The following is a 23,341-nucleotide window of genomic DNA, read 5'->3' as shown; positions in this document are numbered from 1 at the left end:
ACTGAATGGGAAGAGCAGCCAAGATGGAAAGAAGGCTACGCTCAGTGGTTCGTAAAGACTAAGAAACCGGCGGTCCCTACTATGTTCAAGAAAAGTTACAACATCAAAGGTTATGCTGAATCGAAAAAGGGGATTATTTGTTGGTTATATGATGAGCAGTTGAGGCTCTTTGTGATTAAACGGTATGATGGGGTTCAGTATTTCAAGTGGTTGTTGAGATCGTTGAATACGTTGCCTGAGTGTGAGGTGAAGGACTTAGCCAGGTTGGGGTTGATAAACAGGAGTGATGATAACATGGCTAGGATCATTGGAAAGATAGTCTGGAAGGAAAGCATAAAGGAGAAAAAGTTTGAGCTGTTGAAACCGCAGAAAGGAAAGCTCGTTGAAGACAAAGACAGAGGAATGAGAGCAGATGGCAAGCCTTGGATGATAATGAAGTATAAGCCGATCCGGTGCTTAAAAGAAGTGCCGATGAAACAAATGCCCAAGAATGTGCTAAAGGATCTGAAATGGTGGTACGTTGATAGCGAAACGGCTGAGGCAGTGATGGAGGATGAAGATGAACAAGAGTTGCTGAGAGTGTATGATCCTATGCACTTAGTGAATTTGTCTCAAGCAGACTTGCAGGTGCTGAACGAGAAAAAAGATATTTTACATTCCTGCTTGGAAAGAAGAAGCCAAGAAATACCAAAAAGTAGTTTCAGTTTGTGTACGAGAAGGCGTTCATGCTTGAAGACAGGTGATACGAGAGTTTTGGGATTACAGGACACGTGTTTGAAGATAGAGATATGAAGCTACTGCCAAGGGGGAGTCTGTTGGTGCATGATGTCAGTAGTTCAGTATCTAGTGTCTGTAATCGTGTTATTTGGTTTTGTTACGTGTTAGTTAAGTTGTTTCACAAGTTCGCGCACCATAAGCAAACTTGTGGTTTAAGCGAAGTTAGTGACAACTTCGCCTAGCATGTTAGGCGAAGTTGTCGAATGATATATAGGTATAGCTACGGCTTGTTTTTAAAGAGAGAAAGATTTATCACGTGTAATTGGTGATTGAATATCACGTGTTATTAGTTGCAATACAACGTGTCTTTTGCGTATTGTAACGTGTGTTTGCTTGTGTTTAACGTGTATCGTCTTCTACGCTCGTATCGTCTTACGTAGGGATTCCGCACCTACGTAGAACGAGATATTCCGTGTAGATCCGGTGGGGAACCTACAGTCTGTAAAAGGAATCTTCATTCACCAGACTATGTATGTGAACGATGTCTTGAGCCGATTCAAGATTACTGCTGGAAAAACCCCTTCTGCTCCTCTCCCTGTGGGTCATAATTTATCACTGAATGAATTGGAGGATACTGTCGATCCAACCCTTTATCGAGCTATGATTGGTTCTTTGATGTATCTTACTGCTTCTCGACCCGACATAATGTTTGCTGTTTGTTTATGTGCTAGGTACCAAGCTAGTCCCCGAGTGACTCACCTGGAAGCGGTCAAGCGTATTCTTCAATATCTGAGGGCAATCTAGATATTGGGTTATGGTACCCAAAGGACGATAACTTTGATCTTACCTCTTATTCTGACTCAGACTATGGAGGATGCAAGATTAACTTTAAATCGACTACAGCAGGGTGTCAATTCTTAGGAAGCCGGCTTGTTTCCTTGTAGTGTAAGAAGCAGACAATGGTCTCTACTTCAACTGTCGAAGCTGAATATGTTGCAGCCTCTAGTTGTTCCCAGGTTTTGTGGATACAACAACATCTTCGCGAATACGGTTTGAAGTTTCTTACTACTCCCATTTTAATAGCTAACTCAGCTGCCATTAGCATCACCAAAAATCCCGTACAACACTCTAAAACGAAACATATCGAAATTCGATATCATTTCATACGGGATAGTTTTTAAAAGAAATTAATTGATCTTGAGAAAGTACATACTGATTTTCAAAAAGCCGATCTATTTACCAAAGCTTTTGACAAAACACGTTTTCAATTTTTGCTTGGTTTAAATGGATTAAAGACTCTTGCTGATATACTGAAACAAGGATAACTTTCTTTATTTTAGGTTTATTTTTACTTTAAATTTTTATTTTGGTTTTGGATTTTAGGGGGTGAAAAATAGAAAATACAAAAATATTGTGCTTTTTAGTTTGTATAGATAAAACCCAAAAACATTGAAAAATTTGAAAAATCAAGAATATTGTGTTTTCATGTCTTTAATGTTTTTCTTTAAAATTTTGAAAATCCAAAAACATTTTAAAATTTGAAAAATTTTTTAAAAAAATTGTGTTTTCGTTTGTATAGAGAAAATTTGCAAAATTCAAAAAGATTGTGTTTTCGTCTATATAGAGAAAATTTGAAAAATTCAAAAAGATTGTGTTTTCGTTTGTATAGAGAAAATTTGAAAAATTCAAAAAGATTGTGTGTATAGAAAAAATTTGAAAAATTCAAAAAGATTGTGAAGTTCTCGTTTGTATAGAAAAATCCGAAAAAGACAAAAACATTGTGTTTTATGTATGTAAAGAGAAAAACCAAAAAGATTTTTGTATACGTTCGCTGAAAAGTATGTCAATTACTCATATTTGAATGACATATACTTGTATATGTTTGGTCCTGAGATTTACTCGTAAATGTTCGGGATAGCCATTTACCTGACAATGGAAAGTAATTGGGCGTTTGTTATGCGTTTTTTTTTATTTTCTCGCTGAAATTTATGTTGGTTATTTAAGTTCATGGAGCATGCTTGCATGTATTGGTCCTGTTATCTACTTGTAGTTTGATAGGATAGCCATTAATCTATAGACTGAAAGTGACTGGGGCGATTAAATACATTTTTGTTTTATGCTCCTCAAAATTTTGAGTTTTTGAAGCAAAAAGAGAAAATGATAGTACATTGATTGTTTGACCCCATATCCAACAAGAAATAAGCTTAAAGGACTGAGTGCTTAATCATTGGTGCATTGGTAGGTCTTAAACAAGCTGTTAGAGTAAAGTAGGTGATATAAACATAAAGAAATTCCAAATTGAAAGAGGTGTTAGTCTCTAGCAAAAATCTCGTTGAGGATGGAAGAAATGTAATAACCTATCATACTCAAGCCTTATAGTTGTTTGATCACCAAAAATAAAATAAAGCAAATAACAAGCGTTAGTCTTCTAGACACTGTGAGTCTTTATGCAGCTTAATCATCTGGGTATTCATATGCATGAATATTTCATTCGCTTTTAGAGCAAACCCAAAGTCATTAAACTTGATCACTGCTGTACTTCGTACAATCTAAATTACTGACTTTATCAAAATCCACTGTTAGGCATACATTTGTTCCTCCCCTGCGCGCGTCTCAATACCAATAAGAAACGGACCCAGGGGATACAATGTATGTAAGCCGACAGATGGCTCGTGCATACTCACTCACAGTAAAGGAAACTTGTGGCATTGCTCAAAGGTTCTAAAAATTCTAAAAATTTTTATCGACACTATAATGGTTTAATTTAAGTTGGGGTGATATGGCAAAAATCAAACTAAGCTTGAACCGAGATTAGAGGCTGATAGTTTCTGATATTTTGTGCGCTTATTGAACCATTAATCATATCACAAAAATGCTTGAAAGTTTGTTATAAGATTTAAGTGGACAACAATATCAATGACCGACTTAACACCAGTCACAATATCGCTGAAATATAAAACTGTGATGGAAGGGCAATCTGGTCAATATGATTCTCTGCTCAAACTCAACAAAAATATTCAAAAATATATACTGCTTTTGAAAAACCATACAAAAACACAAAAACATTTTCTTTTCTATATTTTTTATTTTCGGATATTTTTCTTGTAAATATTTTACATACTTGACTATTTATAACTTATTCGATTGTTACATACACCAAAACCGTATATTAAATTATCAAAATACTAAAAAGATTTTGCTTTTTCGTTTTACATATTATTCAATTCGTTTTTAAGTTAAGTGTTTCTAAAACATAAAAACAGGTTAAGGTATTTGTTCATCGAGATATGGGTTCTCGTTGATTTATTTAGGTTAATTAATTTGGTATTTAATTTAATTTATCTAGGTTAATTATCTACCAAAAGAGACAAAGGCCCTTTGTGAGATTGTTACGTCTCAGGGGGTGAAGTTAAAAGAGCAAGAGGATCTTATCTTGCAACTGACATGCAAGGACGACACATTGAAAAAGCTCAAACATGATGATGAAGATCCGGATGCGTCGGGCACTGGAGGAAGTGAGCCGAAACAAACTCACGACTCGTCATCTGGTGCTGGTACTAGTGCTGTCGGAGATTCGGGAAAGCAGATTATTGTCTATCATGATTATACGGCTGCTAAACCCATTGAGATGATCAAGGATCATACTGTTATTTTTGTTGATGGTGCGGGGGTAGTTAGAAGCATCGTCAATGCTGATGATATTGAGGAAGGGCAGTTTGTTGAGAGGTTGCTAACACGAGAGCATATTCCTATACTGCTTGGTTTGAATGATGATGAATTAACCGTGTTAGAGGCTGAGGACGATGTGGAAGTTGAGAACGATGTAGAGATCTTAAATGATCCGATTGTTGAGATGAACACGTCCTTTATTTAAGAAGATGAGGAGGTGAAGATCGAGGACATGACTGCTGAGGAATATCCTGATCTATTTCAACATACCAATATTGATCAGGGTGCTCCTATATTTACTGAGGAAACCGTCAAAGCAGCAGAAGATCATCTGGAGAAGGTGTTAAAGGGCAAACATGTAATTGATACAAGATTTGATTCTATCCAAGATCCGACTGTTGCTGATATTCAGAGATGGTTTAGTTATCGTAACAAGAAATCTCGTAAGATTATTGAAGCGTATCGGTATGTGGATAAAGAGCAAAAGGTTGAAGCTGTCGCTCGCGCTCAAGCAAATCAGATGACATCCTTCAAAGTTGTATCTAAAGTTCAAGGTGATATTATTTCGTGGCTCTTTGATCCTGATTTGAATGTTTGTGTTGTTAAATGGGAGAAAGGCATCCAATATTATGAAAAGATTAGTGATGTTCTCTCATTACCGCGTTGGGATGTTCGTACCCTAGCGTGTCGACCATTCATGAACCGTGGGGGAGTTCGACATGCAGATTGGTTTCATCAACATCTGTTGTTCGAAGTCAACCATGGGTTCAATTTTTTCAAGCCACAGGTTCCAACTCGCAAGCGTATCGATGAGATTGATCCAAGGACGGGTTGGAGGAAGTTGGTTCTTAAAGTAAAGCCACCAAAGACTATGAAGCGTGTGCCGGTGAAGACGCTGAATCAACACATGTATTTATCTTTCTACTGCTGGTACTACGACAACCGAACTGGCAAGGTCGTCATTGTATTGGGTAAAGGCTTAAAGACCGAGCTGATAAAGATCATTGGTCCGATGTGGCTCGTGTGAAGTTGACAGAGACTGACAATGACGTTCTATTCAAGAATAAGATATTGATAGAGCGTCGTGAAGACTATGATCGAGCAATGCAGTTTCAACGCGTTGTTCATGTGTGTCATGAACATGGTATTCACAGCTGCAGAGATTGGCAGACAAGACGCTTCAAGTAAATTAAAGACAAAGAGCTCAAGACAAGGGAGTGTCTGTTAGTACACTGTTTTGCGTCTCGAGTCTTTGTAATTATCGTTTTGTATTTATCGTTTTATTTAATGTAAAAGATATTATTAATTAAGCTAGTTCGTTAGAAGAACTGTCTAGTTCGTTAAGGATGTTTAACGAACTAGATCATAAGTTAAGTTACCTCCTGATTCGTTAAGTATTCGTAACGAATCAGGGGGTGGTTCGTTATGTTTGTTTATTTAATGTATTGTAACGAAGTGGGTGGCTAGTTCGTTATGGAATGTGTAACGAACTAGACCCATTGATATGGTCTAAAATATATATATATTATTATACAAATATTCCCTATACTTTTGAGTTGTTTTGAGTTGGTTTTTGTGAAATAATATTTCTTATTGGTTCATATGTGAGGTTTTAAGTTTTTAAGAAACAACGAGCTAAAATAGAGTATTTTACTAAACTTGAGACAAACGATTGAAAGATGAAATACATTTTATATATATTATCATTATTATTATTATTATATACTTTTAAATTAAAGATGCATCATAACACTGATTTGAAGAATGGAATATTAAATTTAGTTTTGAGTTATCATAATATATTCTAAAGTTTTGCATTGATTTGTTTTGGGCAGTATTATAACAAGGAAATTGTGTGAGCCACAAGATTTGAATCAAGACTTTGAGTTCGGTAGTATGATTGACGAATCAGCAAAATTGATGAACACAATCGGAAATCTTTATATGTTCAAGAATAATTACTACTAATAAAATTGGAGGCCCACAATTTAAGAGAACGGCCCATATGAGTTTTGTTATATGTTTCAAATATATAAGGCATTATAATATCTATTGAAAAAGAGATAGGAGGTGGACAGAACCCTAAAGGGTGTCGACTATAGTTTGACATCAGAGGGACGAGGCAACCAAAGAGAAGGAAGAAGGAAGCACCTTGGTTCAAGTAAAGAGTGGGTTCAACACCAACTCATCCAAATATTATTATTATTGGTTTGAATTTATTGTTTTCGTTATGAATTCACTATTTGAACCTCTTTATTTTATTTTGTTCTTGAGTATGGTTGTTGGCTAAACCCTTAGACTGTCTAGGTTTGTGATGAACCATTGTTTGAAGTTTTATTTTATTTGGAATTTGCTTTTCGTTATGGTTTTATGATTCAATAAATTGTTTGGTTTATTTGATTGATGCGTATGTGTACTTGGTTTTGGTTGTTCTAGTTTTATTATTCCACATTATCCTTGGTGATTGTCTGTCATATAATAGGATTTTGTTAAGTCATTTATTGTGTGTTCTTGACTAGTTTGTGGTTGATTTGCAATAAAACCATAGGAATAATATTATTAGTCAAACAAATAAAAGTGTGCCGCTAACCTAGAAAGCTGTAAGGTGATAGGTTATTGCTAGATTTTTGTTGATTGAGATTGCTAGATTTAGTTCTTCGTAAAGAGTTCGTCTAGATTTGATTAATTAATATTGTTTAGCGAGTCAATTAAGTTTGTCAAATTACCTTTGATTTCCGCGCTGTAAGGTAGGATTTCACTATAAAGGTACTCTATCATAATTAATTAGATAACCGTAAGGAAGTCTAATATTAAAGCTGGTGTTTTTAAGAACTTAATAGAAATCCATAGGTGTCTTCTTGAGAAAGGTCAGGGGTCTTGTTCGGGTTTTCTTTTAAGTGACTATTTTATGATCCCGGTTCCATAACAAGCATTTTCCGATTAATTAATAACTGAAACTTTGGGGATTCTAGTCTAGGTGGTTTTTAATCGTCATCTGATTTAAACTCATAAAAATATACTTTTCGTTTTTACTTGTTTTTTTTATTAATTAGATTTTAATATTAGTTTAATTAATAGTATTATAATAAACCCCCTTAATATATAAAATAAATAGTCGCGTCAGTTAGTAGAGTCTAATTTAGTTAGTTACGTAATTTAAAGAGTCTCGTGGGTTCGATATCCGGACTTACTTAACTGTACAAGAGTCGACCGGTTCACTTGCCGGCTAGTAGTTTTAGTTAAGTTAAGAGTCTAGATTTATTACTTAGTGTCTAGATTAGCTTATTTTTAGTTAATATATATTAGACTACTTTTAGCACATCACCCATCTTCCTATATATAGAGGTTTACCCTCTGCATAATTTAAGTTTTGAGATTTAACGTATCTAACCTCTGTCCGGATTTCGTCTCAAGCTTCATCTTAATTAATCCTCTTATATTATACATACACATACATATACGATTAATACTAATACATATAGATAACATATAGTTATTAAGAGCAACTATGAACAAGATCCGTTATAGTTAATTAACCTTTAGATCTGAGATCTGAGAGGGTTTTACAAGGCTTCTCATACATGTTGGATAGTGTCTCCATCATACCACGGGCTGTGGTTTCTTTCATGACATTAAACGTCACATCTTCCGACAACGAAAAAGTAATACAAGCCCTAGCTTTCTTGTCTAACTTCTTCCAATTTGCTTCTGACAACTTTTCTGGGTTTTCTTCCTCAAACGCTACATCCAAGTCTTTCGGACAAAGTAGCGCCTCAATCTGCATCTTCCACCAACCAAACTTTTGTTCATCAAACTTTTGTATTGAAACCTTTCCGTCTTCTGCCATGAAAATAACTAAAACGAAAAACTGGATAAAAAACAGAGATAGACACAGCAATGGAACGAGCCTGAACTTAACGGATGTTCTACTGAACTCTGTTAAACAATCAACCTATTTAAACGTAACGGAATAATAAACTGTAAATCGGAAACTGAAACTGTAAATAGAAACGTACTGACAAACGCGGTTGACACTGACTCTTTGTTTCTTTAATGCTTCTTCTGATTGACAACGGTTCTTCAAAAATATGATCTTGATATAAGTGTTATTGGCTCAACCTTTGCTTAATTGAAAACTGGTCAAAAATAAATTCGGCTCGTTCATAAACTCAGCTAATGGCTACTACCTTAATTAATAGCCTAAATGATTGCCTTGTCAAAAAAAAAAAATGTTACTGCCAAAATAATCTGACCGCAGATTCAAGGCCCACAACAAAGGAATAACTTTTTTTCTAAACAAAAGAAAATTAGAAAACACTGGCCCAAAGAAAAAAAAGGACTTGGCCCACTAAAACCAATATCTGAACAATCTGGTCAAAAGACCTATTCTTTAACGATGGACCGGTTAGCAAACTTTCAACTTCTTATTTCCTTTTTCCTCTCGCACCTGCAATTTCAAAAAAATAGAACACTTTCCTTCGACCTGTGATGTTGCAAGTGGTGGTGCTAGTGATGGTTATGCGATAAAGACTTTCGGAACAGAACCTCAACTCAGATGGTCGGCGGCTGGATGGAAACCCTAGACGACGATCACTTTCTACACCTGCGGCGGCGCAATAAAACGACCGGTGGTTACTGGTAGCGACAGCGAAACCTTAGCAGCAGTTAGAGGTAACGCGACGGAACCTAGCTCCGATTTTTATGCAGCGGCTACAAGTGGACCGGTTCAATGTGTTCTTCGTGTGATCCCGAACCTAAGCTCTAGATACCACTTGTTTGGATTAAACACACACCCGAACCAAACACGAACACGAAAGTAATAAACGAACACGAGGATTTAATGTGGTTCAGTCTAAACTGATCAACGTCCACGGGTGGCAACTAGGTATATCTTTATTGAGTGACAAGTACGTAACATCAAATATATGGAGATACACTTAGGGTTTGTATCTTATTAAACAAGAAATCCAAACCGGGTCGGGCTTCGGTCTAGCCACCCTACACCCGTCTACCCTTTGGACTTCAAATAATAAACCGAGCCAAAACAAAAGGCATACGAACCCAACAATTTGGGCATGTCCTGTATATATAATAGGCCTCGGTGTTTAGTCAGCACTTTTTTATGTGATACATCTACGCATACAATATGCTAGGCTTTAACACGAACCAAGAGTTGGTGAACTCACGTTAGGAAGTATACAATAAATAAATATATATATATATATATATATATATATATATATATATATATATTCTATTATTATGATCCCACACATTTAATAAAGATTAATCAACATTTTAGTTAAATAAGTATTTCAAATAACTAGTGTCATATCATTAATGGCTTGCTATTTGTCATGTGCTTTTTGTAAGTTTACCATAAAAGAAAATAGAAGTTTGGTGCTCATATCTAACCTTTTGGTGGTTTAAATAAGAAGCTTCCCTTAAGATTGAATGGGGATTGTTTACTCGGAACACGAGCAACTACACAATAACCCAGAAGCGGATTCAAGGCTAGGTTAGGTAGGCCGGTTCCTGCCGTCCGCTTATCGAAGTGTCGTATTTGCATGCACGCGTTACTATATGGTGAGTCAACAATCAATCAATGCCCACCATCGGTTACCGCAATTATGGAAGAAATCAGACTGTGGGGGAACTACATGATTTTTTTTTCAGGTCGGTGACGGTAGAAAGTAGTGAGTGTGAACAATGGTTTGAAAAGAAACTAAGATGAGAAGGGTAGTTACGTAAAAGCACATCTCAACACTTATATATTTTATTAACTACCTTTCATTTTTAAAATTGTTAGTTTTATATGTTTTGTTAAAAATGAAATTTAAATCAAAGTTATTTTATCATTTGAGTTAAATTTTGCTAGATATATCAAATCTTTTTGCTTTATTTTAGCTGATAATTTAATTACTTTATTATTATTTAAATTTCGTAGTTTAAAATTTTATGTGTCAATTACTTTGTTGTTGAAACAGTTAGTAAAAAAAGTTAGTTTAAGAAAAATAAACTTGTACAATAATAAATGTTAAAAGAAAACTAGTGCGACCCTTCGGTAGTTAAATCCTAGTTCTAGAGTATTAACTCATTAAGTTTGAATAATATTAGTTTTATTTGGTTGGAACCATCCTAATCAAAATACTCAAATCTAACATATATTTCCGGTCCCCTGATTTAAATATTTAAGTTTTGTCATTATGTTATGGTGATCGTAATAATTACGATGTGCCTCGAAAGTTTATTCGGCTCTAGGCCTCCATAATGATTGGTTGACATTGTTCTCTTTATACCAACACATTTTCTTATCTGGTCCCTTGTGCTCCTATAGCAAAATTTCTGGACCCGCTTATGCAATAACTAAAAGAACATAATCCATTAACAAAGTCGCGCGAATCATGTGATACATTTTCTGCATCACTAAACTGATTATTTACTATTATTTCATCACAAGTGGATTCCATCCCAAATAAACACTTTAGCTTGACTTGATATTATCTACACTTACTTTGCTATTCCTATTTATTTTCTTCTTTTCATTTTTATTGTCTTAAAACCACAAATTCCAACAAATCAGCTAATTGGCGACTAAAAATTTAGTAACAAGAGAGGTGTCCTTTGGATTCAATACCTGGTTCTTTTTGGAAAAATGGTCGGTTTGGGTCAAGTCAACGCGGGCCAACCCAATTATGATCCGGAAAGAGTTACACCGAGGATAGCGAGCATTAAGCCCACTTATTGGTTAACTGGGCTAGACACTATATTATACAATGATTAATGGTGGACTTAGGCTTTAGTTTGGTAATTTGGGCTCAAAGCCCATTGGGTTTAAAAAATGTTTAAACCCTAATATATTTCTATATATAGTATAATATTTCATCTTCTTAAAATTAACCTAATCACTACAAAAAAGATAAACCCTAGCCACCATCTTATCATATATTTCTGGCAGCCACCACCCCTACCAGCGCCGCCATCAGCTCGGGTGACATTGTCCCTTGCCACCGCACCACCACCGGAACCCGTACCACTACTGTTCCGAGCTGCTGCTATTGTTTCCGGTTACTACTGATGTCCGCCTTTCACCACTGCCACTGGAGACCCACCACCGCTGCTATAGTGCACCGGTGCTGCTACTGTTTGCTGCTGTCCACCGGAACAACAGGCCGCCACCGTGAATCGCCGTTGCCGGAATAGTCCGTCGACGCCGTGAACCGCTGCAGCCACCGGAGTTGTTGTCAGATCTTGTTGTGTCACTCCTAGCTTAGTTCGTTATTCCTCGGTGTGTCACCCGGTTGTGTATAACCGAGGTATAAAGTTCATTCCTTTATCTATGTTGTTGGTTATTGATTTTGTACTTTTGATGATTGTAACCGGATCCTCGTTTGGGTTTCGGGTTCGTGGTAACTCGTTTATTTCCGCTGCGTTTTGGTTCATTTATATATTAATGTGATTAATGCTTATTAAACGAAAATATATTAAAACGGGTTTTGATCGTTAAACCGTTTCTTTTGCCACCGTTGAAACCCAACAGTGGTATCAGAGCCACGGTTACAACGTGCGAGTCGATACTGGTTCCTTTTTAACCTGATCTACATCACAAGCTTTAAATCGTTTAAAGTTTTTGATCTAGATTTGGTTTCGGGTAATTTTGAATTTGGTCAAAGTATTGTTTATTTTATTTGACCAAATTAAAACGACCCGAAACTTATTGTTTTGAATATGTAAATCCGGCCCCTACCTATGTATTATTGGTTGTGTTTGGTTACTGAGCTTGTTATTTGGCCATATGAATTATTCAAAGTTGTAAACGATTACTTTTATTTTTAAGGTTTTCCTTTTGGCCATATGGATGGTTCAAATTTGTAATAGGAAATTTATTGTTAGTATTATAAATTTTGTAAATTAAGAAGACCCGAAGATAACCGAGGACGAGCTCACGGAGTCACTGGAGTTAGTGGGAGTTCGGACAAGATGACGGGATGCACCATGAAGTCCATCCTTGTGGTTGTTTGGTGTTGTGACCCCTTGGCCCGATTGGTATTACTAATTGGCTCTAGCGAGACCGATCACCTCTTTTGGCCATAAGAATTTACATATTATTATGTGCTATTGTGGTTGCTTGGTTGTTTATAATAGGTTATAATATCACCAACCTAATACCAAATAAGTTTAAAATAAAAAATTTTAATTAACCAATTATGTTTTGCAAATTAAAAGCTTTTTGATTTCCAAAACTTATAACTTAATAGATTTTATATTAACTTAAAATTGATTAGCCGTATCGCGATAAACTTTCTTTTTATAGGTTATTTAAAACTAAGTGTCTTGAGAGATGAAAGGGTTCATCAATTTGTCCCGATAATAAATACAGTAAAATTTGACTTTTACTCTATTTGGTAATTCTAAAATTAATCCAAATTTAAAACCAATAGTCTATGCCAATCCTACTACAAGTCACACTTGAGGCATACTGCGGAATTTTAAGTGTTTGGAGCTAAAGCACCGCACTTGTTTTCTAGCCTATCCCATCAAGGTGAAAGCGTTTCATTGACACATCCGGCCCTTTCACATGTGACCGTACTAGGACGACTATTACTTTACTCTCCTGCTACGTGCTACAGCTATTTGGAGACTTAGAGTCGGCAAAGATGAGGCTAAACGTATCTATTTAGGCAATCGTTGTCTTAATAGGCCTCATAACCAATAGTTGTGCTCTATTCACAATTGGCAATCGTTGTTAGTCTGCGTAACCACTTATTAATGTTGTGTGCTACAGCTGCCTTTAATAACTGGAAACCAGATTCTCAAGTTCCTATTATATTAATGTTATTGGGTAATTAATAATAGGATTACAATGTCGAAAATACTAATTAAATTTACTTTTGCTTTATTAATCAGATGTCGTCAAACGAAAACTCACCCTACGCCCTTAAGTCTATCCTTGAGAAGGATAAAGTGAACGGTACCAACTTCATCGAATGGCACCGCAACTTGAGACTCGTTCTCACCATGGCAAAGCGCCTGTATGTTCTCGATAGACCTGTTCCAACCGAGCCTGAAAACAACACAGCCGCTGCTCGAAAAGTTCTTGAGAAGCATAAGGATGACTCGGCTGATGTCTCCTGCATTATGCTAGCCACAATGACTTCTGAGCTTGCTAAAGGCTTGGAAGACTTTGGTTTCTATGAGATGCTTGAGCAACTCAAGGGTATGTTCCAGGAAAAAGCCCGTCAAGAACGTTTCGACACCATGAAACAGCTCATTAGCTGCAAGATGGCAGAGAGGTCTCCCATCAGTGCGCATGTCCTTAAGATGAAGGGGCACATCGATCAACTCAAGAAACTTGATTATCCCCTGCCTGATGAGATGGCAGCGAATTTCATCCTAAACTCTCTCCCCAGCTCTTACGACCAGTTCGTAATGAATTTCAACATGAATGCCTAGGTGAAGACAGTGCCGGAGCTTCACAACATGCTAAAAACAGCTGATGAACATTCCTTTTAGAACCAATCAAGTTCTGATGATCCGATCTGCTGGTGTCAAGAAGCCTAAACCCATGAGTCGGGGTTATGACGGTAAAGGCAAGAAGATGGTTACTGTTGCTGCCAAGTATGCCACCAACATTAACAAGAGTGTTGCAAAGGTACCACCGCCGCCTCCTGAGGAGCGCCAGTGCTACAGATGCGACAAGATGGGGAACTGGATGCGTAACTGTCCCGAGCATCTAGCTGAGCTAGCAAAGAAAAAGGCCAATGGTGAAGGCTCCTCTAGAGGTATTCTTATATAAGTTATTGAACTTTTCACTGTCTCTAGCAACACATGGGTATTTGATACCAAATGTAGTTTCCACATGGTTAATATCTTGCATGAGCCTGATAAGTGGAAGAAACTGAATAAAGGCAGTATGGAACTCATCGTTGGTGATGGGAAGAGAGTACCAGTTCTGGAAACTTGAGCATTTCATTTTAGTTGTCCATATGGCCTTGTTTTTTCCTTTGAATAATTATTTGTATGCTTCTGGTTTGACCAAAAACATCGTTTCAGTTTCTTTACTGTTTGAACAAGGTTTTAAGTATGTTTTTAATGGCATGGCTATTTCTGCTTAAATAATATCTTTTATTTTGAGGCTAAACCTTAAAATGGTATTTATGAGATTAATGTTCAAACTAATAATAACATATATAATCTTTCAAAATGTATCAGATCTAGCATCAATGATACATTTCTATGGCATTGCCGACTTGGTCACATAAGCAAGACACGAGTTAAAAGACTCCAATCCGAAGGAATTCTTGAATCCACAGGACCAGACTCTTTTGACGATTATGAATCTTGCTTACCTGGCAAACTCGCCAAGGACTCCTTCAAGTGAATGAGCAAAAGATCTATTAGGACTCATACATACCGATGTGTGTGGACCTTTCAGAACGATGTATAGAAACCATGAAAGATACTTCGTTTCTTTATCGACGATTGTAGTCGATATGCTTATGTGTATCTCATGAAACACAAGCATAAAAATTCTGAAAAAGTTCAAAGATTTTCAAAACGAAGTGGAAAACCAACTTGGGAAAATATTTAAGATACTTCGATCAGATCAAGGTTGAGAGTATCTTAGCTCAGAGTTCATCAGTCATCTAAAATAGTGTGGAATTGTTTCACAGCTCACTCCACCCGGCACACCCCAATATAATGGCGTGAGCGAAAGGAGGAATCGAACTTTGCTAAACATGGTTCGATCGATGATGTGTAGAACTAACTTGTCTCACTCCTTTTGGAGTTTCGCCCTTATGACCACCGCCCGCATTCGTCAAATACTACAACCAAAGCGGTTATGACTTCTTTCATCCTGATACAAATTCGATTTCTATCAAGAGGAAAGACCACTTCCTCGAGAAAGAATATCTTGATCGACGAACTGGAGATAACATTGTCGATCTTGAAGAAATTAAAGAATCACAAACAACCGCTGAGGAAGCTGGAGCATCCGATCAACAAGTAGTTGTTGCTGATACATCAGACATGAACACGAGTTCGCATGAGTAGTAGGACTCCCGTACCAAATTCTAGATACTTATGGCATTTAGATGGTCCCGAAGTCTTATTAGTAGCCGAGTCTAATGACGAACCTACTAACTACAAATATGCTATCTTGGATCCGGAATATGAGAAATGGTGAGATGCCATGAACGCCGAGATGCAGTCTATTCATGATAACCAAGTTTGGAACTTGGTTGAGCTACCCCCCGATGGTTGGGCAGTAGGGAGCAAGTGGATTTTCAAAAGAAAAACCGAGATGCATGGAAATGTAAAGACCTATAAAGCACGGCTAGTTGCGAAAGGTTTTACTCAAACTCAAGGGGTTGACTATGATGAAACCTTTCCGCCCGTGCTATGACTAAGTCAATAAGGATATTACTTGCCATAGCCGCGCACTATGACTACGAGATATGGCAAATGGATTTCAAAATCGCTTTTCTTAATGGACATCTTTCTGAAGATGTTTATATGGTTCTGCCTGAAGGTTTTGTCGATCCAAAAGATCCTAATAGGGTTTGCAAATTGAACAATTCCGTTTATGGACTTAAGCAAGCATCTCGCAGCTGGAATCTTCACTTTGATGAGAAAATCAAAGACTTTGGTTTTATCAATAATGAAGATGAGCCTTGTGTTTACAGAAAGGCTAGTGGGAGTACTATATCATTCCTCATCTAGTATGTGGATGATATACTGATCATTGGAAACAACATTCCTATGCTTAAGGAAGTTAAGCACTGGTTCGAATCTTGTTTTGCAATGAAAGATCTTGGAGAAGCCGCATATATTCTGGGAATAAAGATCTACCGAGATAGATCTAAGCGACTTCTAGGGCTAAGTCAAAGTACATACATAGACAAGGTCATGGCACGCTTCTCAATGGTTAACTCCAAGAAAGCACATGCAAGCAATTCCATATGCTTCAGCAATTGGTTCTATCATATAAGCTATGTTATGCACTAGAAATTGACCAAATATATGTTCTTAGTGTTTGGAGGAGTGGAAGATGAGCTCACTGTAAGGTGTTACACTGATGCTAACTTCCAGAGTGACCGAGATGTTTCTCGCTCATAATCTACTTGGATGAAGAAATTTATAGCCAACCTCGATCTGGTTCCAAGTTTAGGAAAATGATCGACGTAATATGTGATGACATAGGAGCTATTGTTCAAGCCAAAGAGCCCAATTATCATCACATGGCCAAGCACATTTTTAGTTCCACTATGCACGAGATATATTGGAACGAGGTGACATCATAATAAGCAAAGTAGACACATATCAAAATCTAGATGACCCGTTCACTAAGCCGATGACTCAGGACAAGCATGATCAGCATAGAGATGCTATTGGGCTTAGACTTGCTAGTGATTTTGTTTGATTTAGTATTTGGATGTATGAACATTTAAACAGTTGTACTTTTAAGTTCACTTTTGATTTAATGATTAAATGCAAACGTTGAATAATACAACTGTGCTCTTTTAATACGTTTAATCCGTGAATATTATATTCTAAATTATCTGTAGTCGGTCAGACTCGTGGGAACGACTCTGAATTAAGACTAATCTGACTTTGGACTCAAGGAGTTGACTTCCAAAATCAAAGACCTCATTATGAATAACGTTGATGTAACTCGCATCAAATCATCTTCATGGTTCTTGATCATAAGATGTTTTGATAATAGTATACTCATTTAGTATCCTTAGACCTGAGGTACATATTGGAACTTTCGTTTACCGAGGAATATTCTTTGATTATGTTAACCGCTGTTGCGTAACTGCCAGTCATAAAGGCATTGATTGGGAATATTCTGGATTTCAGTGGGAGTTGTATATAGTCAAGATGGGATTCTGTAGTCTTACATGAAGTGTAACAGCTAGACATCTTGGCGCCCTCGTTGATTCAAACTGGTAAAGTGTGAAGCCTCACCCAAACTTACTGTGTGTTTGATTGGACCACTTTGACTCAATATCGAGAACTACAATAAGTTGAACACTATGTGAGATGGATTTGATCCATGTCTCATTGTTCAATTGATGTTTTATACAGAAAGGATAGATGACAACGATTACTATAAGTTCATTATCTTGCAATAATGTATTCCAAGATATTTTGGTTATGAATTTAGAAATTGTCATAATCGGTTGGGGACAGCCATGTGTAGCTAGAGCACCTCTAGCTTTCAGTGTTGTGCAACTTGATCCAAAACAGTCCAAGTGGGAGACTATTGGAAAAATGGTCAGTTCGGGTGAAGTCAACACGGGCCGACTAAGAGTTACACTGAGGATAACGAGCATTAAGCCCAGTTAATGATTAACTGGGTTATACACTATATATTATATAATGATTAATGGTGGACTTAGGCTTTAGTTTGGTGATTTGGGCTCAAAGCCCATTGGGTTTAAAAGATGTTTAAACCATAATATATTTCTATATGTAGTATAATATATCTTCTTAAAATTAACCTAATCACTACAAAAAAGAGAAACCCTAGCCACCATCTTATCATATATTTCCGGCAGCCACAATCCCTACCAGCGCTGCCACCTCCGGCCGCCGCCATCAGCTCGGGTGCCGCTGTCTTTGGCCGCCGCACCACCATCGGAACCCGACTGCTGTTTCGACCTGCTGCTACTGTTTCCGGTTACTGCTGCTGTCTGCCGTTCACCACTGCCATCGGAGACCCACCACCGCTGCTACAGTGCACCGGTGCTGCTACTGTTTGTTGCTGTCCACCGGAACAGCAGGCCGCCGCCGTGAACCGCCGTCGCCGGAATAGTCCGCCGCCGCCGTGAACCGCTGCAGCCACCAGAGTTGTTGTCAGATCTTGTTGTGTCACTCCTAGCTCAGTTCGTTATTCCTCGATGTCTCACCCGGTTGTGTATAACCGTGGTATAAAGTTCATTCCGTTATTTATGTGGTTGGTTATTGAATTCGTATTCGTAATGATTGTAACCGGATCCTCGTTCGGGTTTCGGGTTCATGGTAACTCGTTTATTTCCGCTGTGTTTTGGTTCGTTTATATGTTAATGTGATTAATGTTTATTAAACAAAAATATATTAAAACGAGTTTTAATCGTTAAACCGTTTCTTTTACCACCGTTAAAACCCAACAATTCTTACATAAAGCTATATTACATACAATAGGTTCACTTCCCTATCGTCTGTGTTTGGCCATTTAATTATCATTTTTATGAATTTAAAACATTGATGTAATTGTTCTAAAAACAACTACTTTAAACACCACACATCAGTTGCTTTATGTTTCACCTTGTTAAAGTGAAAATATAATGTGTAACATATTATGATTTGACAACACATTGTTTAACGAGCGTAAAGTAAGTACACATTTCGTGATAACTTATAATATTATAAGGGTTTGGGCTTTAGGCCACCTTTACACTTTAAACAATATAAACGTAATAAATTTATGTCTTCCAAAACCACACTTTTAAACAGAAACATATCCACTTACTTGCTATCTTGACCTGAAAACATGGGTTTAAAAATGTTCAACTACGAAGAGTTTTTGTGTTCGCATGGCTCAAATATGAACCGGAAACATTTTTAAATGTAAATCAATGTAATATTAATAAACCCACAACCCAAATTAAGTCTGACAAATATTTGGTTCCCTATGACTTATTTCGTATAAATAGGTAAAATGCGTTATATGCAAATTAATGTAATACTGATAAATCCATCATCAACATTAAGTGTGATGACAATTTGGTTCGCCATGGCTTATTTTCATATTAATTGGTAAAGAATGTTTTTATGCAAATTAATTTAATACTCAATAAACCAAAACACAGTTCTTGACAATCATATGTATATCGTTCGTCTTGTTAATACTTGAAGAAACACGGATCCACTCCCCGGATATGGGTCCTGGATCCAATGAGTCCACAGGGTACAATACGATAATTAATACACGATATGAGTACAACTTCCCAAAGTCCAATGACGAAAACCTGCAAAACAGACACCGTGAGTCTCGTTACAGGAAGGACAAGAGGGGGGGGGGGGGTCTTCCTGTAACCACCCTCCGGCGTGAGAATCAGTAACGTTCGTAGTGAAGAAAGTACTGAAGTACAAAGACTAAGTGTAGTCAGAATATAGGTGAGTCAATGAATACCTCATACCATTTGACAAGGTATTTATAGCCGAAGGATGAAGGAAGATGATTGGGGCAACTGTCCTCTTCTAGAAGATCTTTGCTAACCGCCTGGACACGTGTCCTCTTGTGATAGGTCGAGCTATACGTTCCATGTGCATGGGCATAACAACCTGGACACGTGTCTCTTAATGATAGGACGAATCATACCCTGTCCATGTGCACGGTTATAACAACCTGGCCAGGTGTCCTTTGTTCATTGGTTAATATTTCACGTATTCCTTAAGTAAGAGTCATGAACCTTTCTCTCTAGAATACTTGAGTGGTGACAGCTGTCCCGCTGGCGTTGTCCTCCGATTGTTTAGGCGGACAGATGTCCTATCCTGCGGATGACTTTTGAGGATGCTAGGATGCTTCCGCGTGTGTTTTGAGGACGTTCTTCCTCAATTGTAACATGCGGGTTGTCCATGGGTCCCGCGGGTGGCCCATATGGGGATTCTCTACGACCCGCGGGTGATAGTTAAGGATATTTGGGTCTTTTTGGTACCCTACCTCTACAAGTCCCCCCAGTCCAGTGTTTCTTCTGCGTGAAGTCTTTGTGCGGGTGAAATTTCTGGACTTAATGTATGTTTGGGGTTTTTGTTGTTCGGAGGTTAGGTAGAAAATATCTTTTGTTGTATGGATAATCATGAAGAAGGACAAATTGGCCACTCGCAGGCGCGTGAACAAGTGATGGGACGTTTTTGACGGCTGTTACTGTACCCGACTGTACAGTTTTTTTGCTTTTTCGAATTTCCTGTGTGACGTGACGATCGCTGGTTGGGTCCTGAATTTCTCTCTCTACTGTTCATATCCCATCGCATTAATTGCGATGGGTATAAATATGAATAACCTTCTTCTTTTCACAGTTTTATCATTCTTTTCCTTTGATTATCTTCTTAATTCTGTCACAGATAAATCACTGAACCTTCTTATATTCTTTCATCAAATTCTTCTATAATGTCGTATGTTCAAACTGAAGTTGACGAGATAGAAGTAGCATGGGACTATTCGGAGTATGAGAAGTTGTTGGAAACATACGGTATTCCACCTGAGTGGGAGCCAGAGTTTCCGTCCATTGGTTCAATAGCCAGTTTCCCACCACCTGGGAAAATGGCCTTATAAGCCGATTATTTTGTTCATGGGAACTTTCGTCTTCCCATAACAAAATTTCTCGAGAGGATTTTGACTGCTTATGGGATCCATCTTTCTCAGTTACACCCGCGTGCCATGATGCGAATTCGTCATTATGAATTTGTATGCATAGCACGTGATATGATTCCCCACGTAGATCGATTCCCGGTTTTCTACCGCCTTACTAATCATAATGGTTGGTATACGTGCCAAGGATTCTCCGATCGAAGCCTTGGGAATGAAGTTGACAAATTATCCACCGATTGGCGCAATAAATTCTTCTGGATATCTGAGGATGTGGTGCCTTTGGCGATGGCTCGTCGTCCGGTAAACTCTGCTCTCCCAGAGGTTGTGACATTTGCCCATGAGGGTCGTGAATGGTATCGCGCGCTTACCATGGAGCCCTCACCTATGCGCGCGTTGCCTGAAGAGGCATTAGTGTGGGCGGGCATGAGTCGTCTGTGGCCGACGGAATTCATGGAGCCTATCTTTGTAAGCTTCCGTATGCTATCCTTTCTTTTATCCTGAATATTTTAGTGATTAAGTTATCATCTTTTTCAGGTCAGAGTTCTATGTTTAACGTTCTTTTTGGGGACCGGGGTTGTGTCCGCAAGAGTATTCGCGAGGCGGGAGACCAACCTATTCTTGACAAAACTAAGTCCCAGTTCTTGTTTCCGAAGAAAGTTCGGGCTGAACCTGTAATCTCGAATGCCACCTTCGAAACAGGTGCGTATATTCTAAACCCTCCTCCTCTTACTGCCGTTACTTCCGGCGGAATGATTGCCATCTTATCATCAAGTGATGATGATGAAGATGTTTCTCAATTTTCCGCTCCGGAAGAGGAAGAAGACTCTGATGAGGGTGCTTCTGAGTTTTCCTTTGTTTCTCAATTGTTAGCAAGTTAGAGAAAAAGAGAGATTTCTTTGTTTGTCAGGCAGGCTCTGCGAGTGAGAAGACTGTGACTCCTGAAGCGGGACCATCAAAGAAGAAACGGAAAGTTCATCGTCCTAAGAAGCCACAGTATAGTCTTGCTGATCGTTTAGACACTGTTGAAGGTACGTGTCCATCTTTGAATACTGCATTCTTTCATAAGTGCTTGCCTAAGTATAACCTTGTTATGTAGATCCGTCGATCTTTAGCGAGGATATTTCTGAAAAGCTATCTACACCAACTCCTCACGCTGAAAAACCATCTTCTCCTCCATCGAGGGAAAATGTTGAGATTGAACAGGCTGCTCCGCCAAGTGGTCTTAATGCGAAAGGTCAATCAACCCTTCCTAAAACTGAGACTATTATGGAAGACAGGGCATTGACTCCGTCGACTGATATTGCAACGGGGGAAACCAATATCCAGCCTGAGACTGATACTCGTTTTGACTATCTTTTTCAGGCTGGGGGTGGTACTGGTGGCCAGCAGGACAATCCTGCTGTGAATGAAGAAAATGTGAGGAACGTGGAATCTCCTCCTCCACAACAACCTTTCTCTTCCCCAGTTCGCTTTAAACCTTCAAGCTTCTCGTTACTATGGAGATACGGGCCTAGGTGACAATCATGAACTGTTTGTTCCCCCATGGAATATTACCAATGGGTCTCGATTTTCTCAAGCTAGAACTTGTATGGATTTCATTGAGAATTGTACGCCACCCGCCGAGATGACATATCAACGTGACCTTTCCCGTCATGACCTTCATACCAATGTTGCTTATCATCTGGCAAATGCCTTGGCCGGTAGCCAGGAGATATTAAGTGAATGGCGTACCCTAGGTGGGAAGGTAGGGGAAGCTCGTCGGGCAGCCGAGGCTACCCAGAGAGTGGCGGAAGAGCACCGTTTTGCTGCTCAAACTGCCAAATGGAGGCAATGCTGAGGCTGCTCGCCGATGGAAGGAAGCTTGTGAAAAGCAAAATTCCCTTCTTGAGGCCTCTCAGACGAAAGCTCAAAAGGAAAAAGATAACTTGATCCGGGCCCAGGAAACAAACTCAGCTTTGGAAAACCAAGTGGCCCTTCAAGGTGCCCGCATTCATGATCTTGAGGAGGAGCTTAAATTACAGAAAGAACGAGTCGAGCTTAAAGACAAAAGTGCTGCTGAAATCCAGACTGCCTATGACTCTCTCCTTCAAGCCCATGAGGAGGCTATTGCGGAATCAAAAGAATTCCGAGCGCGGGCGGAGCGTGCGGAGCATGATCGTCAGTGGTTCCTTACCCGGGGAGTTGATACTGTACGTTGAACTTTATTATTTTTGTTTCACTCTTTTCTTTGATACTAAGAACTTATGTTTCTGTCATAGCAGGTCATCCACCATATCAAAGGAAGTAAGGAGCTGAACGACAGCTTTTCCAATGTGATGGCTGCATCTTCATCCCTCGGACGTGTTGCGGGTTTTCACGAAGGAGTAAACTATGCACAGAGCAACCACACATTTAAAAATCATCCGCTCTATGGTGTAAACGTTAAACAAGATCGTGTCAACCGGGTTAAGGAGCATGACACTTTAGTCTTTCCCTTGCAAGATATGCTTCCGGAGTTTGCTTCCGTTTATGACGACGTACAAATTTTGAAGGACTATCTCGGGGAGGAATCTGAGGATGATTCTTCGGAGGATACATCTGTGAAAGCTCCAGAAG

Source organism: Bidens hawaiensis, unplaced genomic scaffold (genome assembly GCF_021521415.1).
Source record: "Bidens hawaiensis isolate Kalapana, Puna unplaced genomic scaffold, B.hawaiensis_p1.1 tig00035530_1, whole genome shotgun sequence".
In the NCBI taxonomy this organism is placed as follows: Eukaryota; Viridiplantae; Streptophyta; class Magnoliopsida; order Asterales; family Asteraceae; genus Bidens; species Bidens hawaiensis.
Note: the sequence above shows the minus strand (reverse complement) of the source record.